General features: G+C 43.5%; 1 long non-coding RNA gene across 5 annotated transcripts in view; it reads right to left on the reverse strand.

Annotated features, from left to right (window-relative positions):
* Positions 1–13162, reverse strand: part of LOC310846656 — a 149982-nt gene that overhangs the window by 22237 nt on the left and 114583 nt on the right. The gene's annotated exons all lie outside the window — the stretch shown is intronic.

Raw genomic sequence — 13162 nt, forward strand, 5'->3', positions numbered from 1 at the left:
CTATTTGAGTCTGTGATTTGCAGTTTGAAAACAACCAGTTGACAATAGCTAGAACTGTACATATATTACTATTCCATCCTTTTCGTAGAGTAAACCTAGGCTGAGGGCAGATTCATACCATACATTTAAAGGACACTTGGTGCAAATTTGAAGCACATTACTTCCCCCAAAGAATTCTGGGAATGGTAGTTTGATACCTGGGAATTATGGGTCTGTGAGCGGAGGGAAAACTACCATTCCCAGAATTCTTTGGCAGAAGTATTCAGTGTCCTTTAAGTGTATGGTATAGTTCTGCCATCAGTTCAATTTCCCCAGTACCCTTTCATTGTAATCAGGCCTTGAAGTTTATATTTATTGTATGCTGAGCAACCAAATCCCAAAATTTATAGACTGCTGCATTTCCTGACTTTTTAGGGAAGAATGTCCTATTTATCTGCATACATTCCCAGCATTTATTTGACATGCTTTTATACATCTTGATCTGGATAGGACTTGTGAAACCAACTCTGCACCTTTGCAGAGTGAATGTATCTCTGGGCAGATGTATCAGCCCTTAAGCTTTGATAGGTCTTTAATGTAATGCCATTCTGTAGTTATGAGGAAAATACTATATGCACCCTTATAGTCCTAAACAGCACAGCGTTTGCAACAGATTAACCCATAGACAAAAATATCAGAAACTTCAAATGACTCCAAACTGTTTCCGGGCACGCTCAGATCAATCGTTACAAAGGATGTTGCCTTCTCCTCCTCATCCTAATAAATAAACAGCATCATCCTGCTCTGCTTCTTGTGACAAGACGGTGTGCAAGGGAGCTGCAGCTAAATAATAAATAAAGTGACCTGCAGAGTGATGTTCTCCTAAGTTCAAACGTATTAAGTCATTTTCGTGTATATGTTTTAGGTTGACATGCTATTAAAATAAAAAATTTAATACACACAAGCAACAGAAAGCAGCACATTTCATTTCACATTAAAAACATCTAGGCGGCTTGTCACTCCACCATTTCTGTCTCTGGAGATGGGTGGTGAAAAAGCATATAGAGAAGGAAGGCAAATAATGATAAAATCCTTGATGTTTGAACACAGGGATTGCCACACAAGCTGAGAGTTGTGGTTCATGTAATTTTGCAAATGCTGTTTCAGAAAAATGAATTCACTATGTCCTGTGCTAATGCTTTCATTACCCAAAGCTTCCATTTTTTAAATAAATAAATGCTTAATACTTGAATTTGGCAGAGGGGAGACTACAGTCTCAAAGAGTGAATTTTTCTTTGTTTCAAGTATGCCAATAGATTGCAGGAGGAAGATAATCAAACCAGATCAAGCAATAAAATATAAATATTGGAGAAAATCTAACATTACATTCAGTGATAGTTTTCTGCAAAGATAAGCATGCTCCTTGGAATAGCTATTTCTAGCCTTCCTCATCTGTTTTTCTTTGCTATCTTTACATATTGAAAATTTCTTCCAAATCACTGAATTCCTCTTTTGAAGGTTCACAGATTGATGGTGTTTGCTTCTATCTCTCTGTTGTCTGATGACAGTTTCAAAGAAACCCTTATGTTTTGCTGCTCGGCAAGACTGGGTCATAACAGATGGAAAGCACACAATTCTAATCTGAGCTCCTCCTCCTATGTGGTATATTCCTCTTACCCTACCACAATCTTGTACACTCTAGATTGTCACTCTTTCCCATAAGAACTTCTAAAATGATCTGGCTGCTTTTTCTCCTCCCTACAACTGGATGTGAACTAAACTGCCGATGCTGGTGCAATCACAAGACTAACTCTATGCTGATGTTGCCACAAGGCCTAGTTGCTCAACGACTTCTAAATAATCTGCAGTCAACCAAACTCTCCTCCAAAGAAACATGACTGGAAAACAAGTCTATTCCTCAAATTGGTGCTGAGGTATGAAGTGAACTTAAAACAAATATACAAAACGCCTAACACATTGTGGTTTCAACCTTCCTCAGGAGCAAAGGATGCTTTAACTGGTTACAAATACTTCAACAACACACATCTGGTAATCTGAAACAGATTGTGTATTTTGTTCCTTTGATTATATTTCAGTACCATTTTGAGGGTGGCCTTCTTGTTTATTCACCTGTTTTTAGTGTTCCCCCATAGCTGTCAAGCGTCCCTTATTTGGAGGGACAGTCCCTTATTCCAGTGCCATGTCCAGCTGCTGTCCCTTATTGATAAAAGGTAAAGGTAAAGGTACCCCTGCCCGTACGGGCCAGTCTTGACAGACTCTGGGGTTGTGCTCCCATCTCACTTAAGAGGCCAGGGGCCAGCGCTGTCCGGAGACACTTCTGGGTCACGTGGCCAGCGTGACAAAGCTGCATCTAGCGAGCCAGAGCCGCACACAGAAACGCCGTTTACCTTCCCGCTGGTAAGCGGTCCCTATTTATCTACTTGTACCTGGAGGTGCTTTCGAACTGCTAGGTTGGCAGGCGCTGGGACCGAGCAGCGGGAGCGCACCCCGCCGCAGGGATTCGAACCGCCGACCTTTCGATCGGCAAGTCCTAGGCGCTGAGGCTTTAACCCACAGCGCCACCTGTGTCCCTTATTGATGATGTCCCTTAAATGTTGTCCCTTAAATTTCAAAGGAAGCAGCTCCTCTCCCTCCCTGCCGGCCAGGGAGGAGGGAGGCTCCAACTGTGTTGCTTGGCTGTGTTGCTCACCCAATAAGAAGTCTAAGAACGACTGGGGGGTGGAGCTTGCATGCCTTGTGCTGATCAAATCAGCTGTGTTGCCTGGGGACTCGCCTTTGCTCAGCACTTCCCAGCGGAGAAGTGACGGTAGTTTTCCTTGAGGCTTCGTTTGGCTGCTGGCTGGGTTTTCTGCCTTTGGCTCAGAAGTTGAACATACCTGTACAGAGTGCTCGGACTGGAATCAGATACATCATCAACAGCCCACTCACCCTTGCTGGTGAAAAGGTCTGTCTGGAGCAGGGGGACATGGTGGGGGAAAAGGAAAGGAGATCTTGTGGGAGGGGGGCTTTTGAATTTGTTTTGAATGCTCCTTCGATTGACTTATGGAGGAAAAGAAAGGAGCTGGTTGACTAAAATGGTGGGTGATTGGCGATCTCGTGGCGAGGGGGGGAGGCTGTGTGTGTGTGGCTAGTTAATGCAAGCTGAGGGGTTTTTTGAATGCTGGACACCATTTTGTTGCACGTGCTGCTGCAAACTTTGCAGTGCAAAGCCAGGCCGGGGAGCCATCTTAAGTTGAGGCTGCATAGGCCTTGGGGTGCATGTGTTTCAGATTCTATTCAGTTGAACCTCTGGTTACAAAGTTGGTTGGACAGTGTTCTTGAAGCTACCAGCGTGAGTTTGACCAGACTGCAGGAGGACAGGAAGACGGGAGTGCCTGGAACAGGTGAGGCTGCAGGTCCCTTATTTTGGCTGCTGGTCCCTTATTTTCAAGGCTGCTGGTCCCTTATTTTCAAATCTGTAAGTTGACAGCTATGTGTTCCCCTCTCCTCTTTTTTCTCCTGAAAAATATATGCAAATACCCCATATTTCCCCTCTTCTATGTGATGAACAAGACACAAAGATTGCATTCCTCAGACCTCTGCCTTACTAACCAGAGCCTCTGAACTCCAGCCTTCCCTGTTGTGTACTTGTGTTGGAAAACCACAAAGTTACCCCAGTGAGCATATTTTTAACACCACAGGTTGCTCTCTAGCTTTCCCTATGTCTGTTCGTTAAATCCTGCCCTATACTCAATAAGCATTTGGATACAACTGTAAACAATTGTTGATCATCAGCAACCATCATCAACAAGTCTAGGCAAGCTTCGGGCTCTCTTTTCCTTCATCTCTTCTTCAGCACCGCTGCTAAGATATTACAGACCCTCCAAGTGTCCCTATTTTCCAGGGATGTCCCTGATTTAGAGAAACCGTCCCAGTTTCTGATTTGATCCTGGAATGTCCCACTTTTCCTTAGGATGTCCCTATTTTCATTAGAGGAATGTTGGAGGGTATAGAGTTGTCCGCCTCCTGAACCATCTGAAGGCAATCCTGTATAGGGAAGTTTTTTTAAAAAATGTTTATTGGTTAATTATGTTTTTAATAAATGTTGGAAGCTGCCCAAAGTGCTGGGGCAGCCCAATGAGATGTGTGCGTTATAAATAATAAAAATTATCATTATGGAATGGGATGTCCCTATTTTCATCATTGAAGGGTATGATATTAGGGTATATTGGAGGGTATAATATTAGAGCTTTTGCTTCTGTTTTTTACTAACTACAGTTTAGTAACTAATGGCTAATCTTAACTGATTAACTTAAATAGAACAGTTTGATAAATGATGGGTTGAAGGAGGCTGGCTTTAGTAAACCATAATTAAGGATTTGTGACATTTAGCTCATTTTGTTTTTTGCATTCACATTTCAGTTGTTGTATTTTTTCCTCCCTTTTCTTGTAAACTGCCCAGGGAATGTAACTGAAGGGTGGCATAAGAAATACTTACAGTGATGAATGATTGAACAACATACTCCTTTAATTACTTGCCGATGGTGCTTTTCTTTATTATTAACAGCAATATTAATACATCCTAACCAGCAATGAAAAACAGCAAGGATGTTTACTATTAGTATTATATTGTAAAAATTAACCACAAAGTGTAATAATGCCTAATGAAGACCACATTTTTAAGAAAGGGGATGCTAAAGAAGATGGTTAAGGATAACTAAGGAAGCAGTTTCAGTATTTCAGGCATGATGGCCAGTGTGGTGTACTGATTAAGAGCGGTAGACTCATAATCTGGTGAACCGGGTTCACTTCCCTGCTCCTCCACATGCAGCTGCTGGGTGACCTTGGGCTAGTCACACTTCTCTGAAGTCTCTCAGCCTCACTCACCTCACAGAGTGTTTGTTGTGGGGGAGGAAGGGAAAGGAGATTGTTAGCCGCTTTGAGACTCCTTTGGGTAGTGATAAAGCGGGATATCAAATCCAAACTCCTCCACAGCTAGGTAAAGGTACCCCTGCCTGTACGGGCCAGTCGTGTCCGACTCTAGGGTTGTGCGCCCATCTCACTTAAGAGGCTAGGGGCCAGCGCTGTCCAGAGACACGTGGCCAGCATGATGAAGCTGCTCTGGTGAGCCAGCACCAGCGCAGCACACGGAAACGCCGTTTACCTTCCCGCTATAAAGCGGTACCTATTTATCTACTTGCACTTGGGGTGCTTTCGAACTGCTAGGTGGGCAGCTGGAGACCCATATTTGGGAAACACTGAGTTACATGAAGGGAAAGGGCTGTAACTTGGTGGCAGAGTGCCTGTTTTGCATGCAGAAAGTCCTGGGTTCAGTCCCAATGGCATCTCCAGATAAAGCTGGGAGAGAACCCTGCCTGAAATCATGGGTGGCCGCCAGTGTGGGCAGTACTAAGCTAGATGCAGCAATACTCTGTGCACAGCTCCAGGCTTTATAACTGGTACAAAAAGCACACATGGCTATGTTTCTACTGCAATTTGTCCCCTTTCTCAGCGCCTTTGTGCCGCAGCAGAGCTTACATCTTTATAAGGAGGACCGTGCAAGAAATTGAGAGCGACTCCCATCTATAACTATCTTATGTTATGTGTAGTTTTAAAATCAGCATCCGAATTAAAGCTGTCAGGGAAAGATATTGCTATTTCGGGATTTGCTGATTGCCTAAAGTCGTACTGTCATTCCAGGAAAGATTGCTTGTCAGGAGCCGTCCTTTGGGAAATTACGTATGTCAAATGAGACTGCCTGGAGTTATGCTGGTCAAGATGGCGAATGGGGGATGACGACGGGCAACAAGCTGATCCATAATTGGATCAAATCTCCATTCAACCCTTGATCAAAGAAAATTAAACTCTCTTAAGACGGGCTTTTGATTTAAATCGCATCCAGGCTATATCCAAATGAAGCCATGCTGCTGGGGACACATCTATATCACAGGCATTTAACCTTGACACCCGCAAAGTTATGGGAGGGGATAGTGATTTCTAGCAGAGGATTCTGATTGGATACCCTCAACAAACTGTGCTTCCCAGGATTCTTTGGGGGAAGAATTCTTCAATCAAATGTGTACAGGCAGGAAGCTCCTCTCCTCACTTGGCATAAGACACAGAACACACAGAGGAGCCCTTGATGCAATGACTGGAAGCACTGTCAATTTTAAATTTCCGGAATCAAGCTTTTGCTTTATCAAGCAAGAGGTATACAAATCTTGTTTAAAATATATATATATTAAAAAATACCTGCTTGCTTATTTTTCTTAGGGAGGATCCCTTTCCTTCTATCAAAATGGTTCTATGTTTAGGGAAATTTTCCTCAATTTATGAATATTGATACTCGGGGAGGAACTGGAGAAGAGAAGAGTATGCACTTCGTACCAGTGACTCTTAAGATCCAACAATTTTTGGCACAGAAAAACCTTGTCTAGTCAGCTGGACAACAATATCTGAGAGAGAAAAGCCAGCCATTGTTCTTGCCTGTCTTCTCTTCTCTTCCCTCCCTCCCTCCCTCCCTCCCTCCCTCCCTTCCTTCCTTTTTTTGGTATCTAGCTAAGAAGCAAATGATAAGGCATTGCATCCAATATAAATCTTCCCCGCAGTAGGCCAACTGGAATGAATGGATAATCCTAAATTAGGTCCATTAATTTCAGCAGATCTACTCTGAATAAAACATTGTTGGGTACAGCTCACTCTTATTTCTTGTCAGCTGGCCGCCCAAATTTTGGTGTAGGCCTGCTTTGTGTGGAAAACACACTGATTCTGCTGTTTCTGCTTGTATCAGTTCTCTGGTCAGCGTTCCTGTAATGAGGAGGGATTGTTTTGAAATTTCATTTAGGTATTCCTTAATGAAAACAGGTAAGCAAGGCTGAATCGTACTTTAAATGTGGAGGGAGGACAGGCAGGCAGGCAGGCAGGGACACACACCTAGCCAAACACCTGTCTCTGGAAAATTTTATGCATCACCTGGGAGGACAGGCAAACTAATGCCAGGGTACTGGAAGAAGCAAAGATCACCAGTGTCAAAGCAATGATTCTTCAACATCAACTTTGTTGGACTGGCCATGTTGTGTGATGCCTGATTATTGTCTTCCAAAGCAACTACTCTATTCTGAATTTAAAAATGGAAAGTGTAATGCTGGTGGTCAACAAAAGAGGTTCAAAGACTGTCTCAAGGCAAATCTTTAAAAATGTAGTATAAACACCGACAACTGGGAAACACTGGCCTGCGAGCACTCCAATTGGAGAACAGCCTTTACTAAAGGTGTAATGGGTTTTGAAGAGGCTCGAACTCAGGACGAAAGGGAGAAATGTGTTAAGAGGAAGGCACGCTTGGCAAACCGTCACCATGATCAACTCCCACCCAGAAACCTATGTCCCCACTGTGGAAGGACATGGGAATCCAGAATTGGCCTCCACAGCATCGCCCTTGAGCCAGTACCACCAGCTGGACTCATGCACTTCAGCCCCGACTGGGCTAGGCGAGCTGGGTAGCACTTCCAGAGACCACCTTCTGGACAGGAACAGGTCAAAGTGCTGTGGACTCACAGCTTAGAGTTGTGAGCACCGGATTCACTCTAACAAGAAGACAGTCGTCACACAGCAGAGTACAGCAGAGTATAGCAGAGTATAAACAACTCGGAGAGCAGCTCTGTAGAATATCTTCTTTATTCTATCTGCAACTATTATACAACTATATACAGAGCTTAATGAGGTCTAAGCATAAATGAATGCTGCACTACACTGAGTGTCTGCAGCTGCTCTTAGCAGCAACCTTATCTATACACACGATCTCTAACACTCAGCCTCTCTCTCTCCGACACACTGACTGACTGACTGACGGACTGACTCTTTGATGTGGTGCTGGAGCAGAATAAGTAGAGAGCAGAACACTGCTCCTCCTCTCTGGAGAATCAGCAGACTCATCAGGAGATTCTTGGATATGGGAGGGGTGAAATCTCCTCATCTCACTTTTAAAACAATAATAATAAAAAATCCTTCCAGTAGCACCTTAGAGACAACTAAGTTTGTTATTGGTATGAGCTTTTGTGTGCATGCACCTTAAGATATCTGAAGAAGTGTGCATGCCCAAGAAAGCTCATACCAATAACAAACTTAGTTGGTCTCTAAGGTGCTACTGGAAGGATTTTATTTTTATTTTGTTTCGACTACGGCAGACCAACACGGCTACCTACCTGTTTTTAAAACCATGTTTAATGAAGACAATTTTCTCTGCTATGAGTGATTGTCAAAGAAGAAGACACCTAGCCAGCTTGTAGAAGCATTTGTGTGTCGAAGTCCCCAAGCCTCAAGTAAAACACAATTCACACAGAATTTTTGTTTAAGGTTTTTGGCATAATTTTTTGGCCACAACTTTATTGATTACAGAATGTGAGTGGTTGCTTAGGCATTGGTTCGCGACTATCTGTTCCCACCTGGAGGTAGGAACAGAACTGACATCTGCAAGCCTGTGAAAGTCAACATTTTGGGGAGAGAATAGAGCTGGGTGCCAGGCCCTCACCTCTCCCCAAATGCTCCCAGGGGCTCTTGTGTGGCCCTAGCCCCTTGACAGGGGTCCGGAAAAGAGCATGGCGAGCCCCTGGATTCCTTTAATGGAATACCCTTGCAGCAACAGCATTGGAGGGGCAGGCACAGCCAACCATATCCCCTCCACCAAACAAATTTAACCAATGCCTAACCACAACTTTACAAGTTGTGACGATTTTGCTATAAAGTAGGCAAAAAACCAAATGGCACCGGCCAAACAGCCAAATGGAAAAATTCCTATCAATCCTCGCCCCAAAGCAGACGACCCCATGACAGGCATAGCAAGGTCAATGCAAAGAGCCCTAAATATAGGGAGGGTGGGTGGGTGATGTGATGCGTGCAGCAAAAAGAGGCAGCTCAACGCTGTGCACAGGGAATAAATAGCCCCTTGGCTGTCTTGTTTGCCCCCACTGCAACACATGCTCTCCATGAAGTAGAACACGCTTTCACGTTTCTTCAGTATCTGGGGTCTTTTTTTTTTTTTAAAAAAAAGGAAACTTAACATTAGGGAGCTGCCTTATACCACGCCAGACCATTTTTTCATCTAGCTTGGCCCTGTCTACCTTGATTGGCAGTGCTCTCAAGGGGTCTTTCTTTGTTCCACCTGGAGATGCCAAGAATCAAACCTGGGACCTTCTGTATGCAGAGCAAATGTTCTGCCGCTGGACCGTGACCCATAATTCATGCACTGATTCTATAAACTGCAGGTGAGGCTCACAGGATGAATTTCTCTTTCTGGCCTATCTAGTCCAGTATTGTCCACAATGAGTGGCAGTGAATTTCCAGGGGTTCAGACAAGGGGTCTTTCTGTTAGGTTTCTGTTTATTGCCACTGTGCAGTGCTTGGAGTCACAAGACTCTGTTTACATTCCAGACTGTTGGAAGTCTCACGGGAGACGGATGTTGATATTACTGGTTTCCTGTTTTCTTTGTACCAGTTGCCTCTCGGCTTTCACAGAGAGAGGCTATATATTTCTTTTCTGTCTGTGTAGTTAGAAATAAAACTCTTAGCATGTAGCTCATATTTCTTGTCTTCCGCTGCTGCTGTATACTCTGCATAATGAGGGAATGTGCCTGGAGCCTCATCAAAGGCTCAGGTTGTTAATCAGCGTCAGAGGGCTCGACCGGAGGAGTAGCTCGGCCGAACGCAAGTATGACAGTTTTGGTTATGGGTGCCTAGAGATGCTGGGGATTGGAAGCTTCTGCACTCCAAGCAGATGCTACTGACCTCTGGCCCTTCTCCTTTCCTCTATGGAAAAGTGAAGGTAACACCTGCTTACCATGAAGGATAAAAATATAGAGCTTAAATGTTTTAAAATGTTGACAGCTAGAGTTAAACGAGACAGAGTATCCTGCCCCCAAATAAAATGGCAGAGTTCTTTCAACCCTGCTTCTTTTATTCATCGGCAAAATCACTCCCCCCCCCCCTTTCCCAGAGGCGACTTTTTAAAAAAGAAAGAAAACTTTTCTAGCTAGCGGAAAGCCAGCACTGTGTGTTAGTGATAGAAAAATCCCCCCATGGCAAGAATGACACAAATGGATGCTTTCTCCTTCTGAATTTATATCTGATTCTCTTTCTATTTCTGCAATTTTGTCGTAGCTCTGTACTGAGTTTCTCCTAGTCCACCCTAGTTGGTGCAAATCTGGTTCTGCAAATGCAATAGATTTTCAAAGAACAAGGCACATCATATGATAAAGGAGGGACCTTTCTAGAAGCCCTCAGGGCTTAGATGAGATCAAAATTAACTCATCCATTATCTGCCAAACAGCAGATAATCTTTAATTTGGGCTTCCCTCGAACAAGCATGTCTGCCATGACTCACAGACACATGCGTGGGCTGACTCCATTGGAAAAATCCTGTCTGAAAAGTTGTTAAATACATAATTTTTGATAGAATATGATTTAAATATGGATTTAAATATTTTTGTTGTTGCTGCAGAGTATTAATAACAAAAATTCACAGATTAATTCAGAAACAGAGTGGAACAGATTCATGAATGAATAAATGCAAAGTTGCCATTGACTGGAACTAGATCAGTCTGCCCTTCCTGATGGAAATTAGTGCTTGATACCCTTATTCTTAAAAATAATAAATAATTATATGTTAAAACAATTAGCTTTATTTTGGAAACTTGCTACATTAAAGGAGGAATCAGTAGTGATAGGTAATTCAAGGAACCTGTCAGGGAACTGACATCGGAGCCAGAAGTGGAGGCAGGGCTCCCAAGCGATGCCGGAGAAGGGCCAAGCAGGGAGAGAGGGAACTCATCGGCTGGGGAAGGAAATCAGCGTAACACCAGGGATAAAGGGGGGGGGCAGATGGGGGAATTGGAGAGGGGGCTTCAGGACTCTTCGCCGGAGACCAGCGGGGAGAGCACAGGTCCTCCGCTACCCACACCCACCGTGCGCAGAAGACTTCCGCGTCAAAGAGCTTCTTTGCTGGAAGAAGTTCAAGAAACGCCCACTGACGGATTCTGCTAGCGACTAAACAGCCACGAAGTGAAGGGCTGTCCAGCCAGGAAAGGTTTAACCAGGCTACCTAGCCAGGAGTGGTGGCAACTTATGCACGAGCAACCCCATATAACCATTACAGCACCCCACTACTTTTATTCCTAGCTAATGCTTTGACAACCTGGCTTCTTATAACCTGGACATTCTAAGGGAGAAAATATTTCCTGGGCAAGTTGCTCGTGAGACTTTCCATTGGCTTACCCCCACAATAAGGTAGTCTAGGAATAAATATTAAGTTGCAGCACAGTCACCCTCACTTATCCCTAAACATGACTACTTAAAAGGTTTTCACCACAAGACTTATCCCTAAACATGACTACTTATAAGGTTTTCACCACTTTCTTTACATCAGAAGATGGAAAATTAGACAGAGCATTCTTTCTTTCCTGGATTCTGTGAATTCTGTGAATTTTTTGTGTAGACGTTTCTGAGCGCAATTGGTCAGTGCAGGTGCTGACCTTTAAAGCCCTAAATGGCTTTTGCCCTGTTTACCTGAAAGAGTGTCTCCACCCCCATTATTCAGCCCAGATACTGATGTCCACCTCCGAGGGCAATCTGGCGGTTCCCTCATTGCGAGAAATGAAGTTACAGGGAACCAGGCAAAGGGCCTCCTCAGTAGTCATGCCTGCTCTGTGGGACACCTTCCCAGCAGATGTCAAAGAGATAAACAGCTATGTGATTTTTTAAGATACATCTGAAGGCAGCCCTGTTCAAGGAATTTTTTAGTGTTTGATGTTGAATTGTGTTTTACTATTTTTTGTTGGGAGCCACCTAGAGTGGCTGGAGCAACCCATTCAGATGGGTGGCATACAGTGGTACCTCGGGTTAAGAACTTAATTTGTTCTGGAGGTCCGTTCTTAACCTGAAACTGTTCTTAACCTGAGGTACCACTTTAGCTAATGAGGCCTCCTGCTGCCTCCACGCGATTTCTGTTCTCACCCTGAAGCAAAGTTCTTAACCCAAGGTACTATTTCTGGGTTAGCGGAGTCTGTAACCTGAAGCGTCTGTAACGTGAAGTGTCTGTAACCCGAGGTACCACTGTATAAATAATGGCGTCTTCTTCTTCAGAGGGAGATGATGGATCGTTGTTGTGACTCAACACAGGCCAAAGCCATAGGGTGGGAAAATGTCAAATGTTGGGCTTCAGAATTTTAGAGGGTTGTTGTACAAGATACCCTCCACTGGCTCTCTTCCTCAGTGACTCTGTCTTCTCACTGCAGAAAATTCAGGGGACATTTGTCTGTGATCCCCCTTTCTGGGGTGCAGGACCTACATCTTACACACCTAGGATTCTGAGATAAAGATGCAACAGCTGCTCAAAGTTGGGCTTGTAACCCAGTTCTTTCCCAGCCTTAATTGAAACTGCTTTGAATTTTATGGAACTTGAGAAATCTGCCTTGGCAGTTTTACCACCTAAATATAATAAAACCAAAATTTCAGCACTTCAGGTTTACACTGAGGGGAAGAGCTCTCTATGTCTCTTTGACATATTTAATGCTCCTAATGGCACAGCATTTCTTTTAAAAATAAAACCTCCCCCAACTTCTTGTTTGAAAATGAAATCCAAAGGAAAATGCAATGTAGTTGGGGAAGGACTGATAAATCGTTTGTTTCTGATTTGTTGCTGTGCTATCATGCGTGTATGTGTTTGGGGGATGGGGTGAGGAATGAAATTTGCATCCCCTTAGTTGTGTGCACAGATACTATTTTTAAAATAATTGCTAGAATTACAATAGAAATAAAAGAGTCCCATGTCGGATCATCAAGATAAAAACAATGCAACAAATCAAATAGCAACAATGACAGCAGGAAAAGCAAACAAAAAACAAAAAACACACCCTTTTGCATTCCCGAGAATTTGATTTGGGTTAGATCCAATAGAGATCTATGGAAGACTTTGGAAATGGAGCTTCCAAAAGGTTCAAATCTTCTTGTCTTGCCCCCTTAGTGAGAAAAATGCTCCTTGGATAAATTTTGGGATCCTTAAGTGAAGAGGTGGGTAACCAATGGCCCATGCGCTGCATCCAGTTCCCAATAATCTTTTTTGTGAGCCTCTGTGACCCACAATATTTTTCTTTTCTTTTTTTTTTAAAAAAGCATTGACTGTTCCTGTGCGTTC

Source organism: Podarcis gaigeae, assembly GCF_964106915.1.
Source record: "Podarcis gaigeae genome assembly, chromosome: 6".
In the NCBI taxonomy this organism is placed as follows: domain Eukaryota; kingdom Metazoa; phylum Chordata; class Lepidosauria; order Squamata; family Lacertidae; genus Podarcis; species Podarcis gaigeae.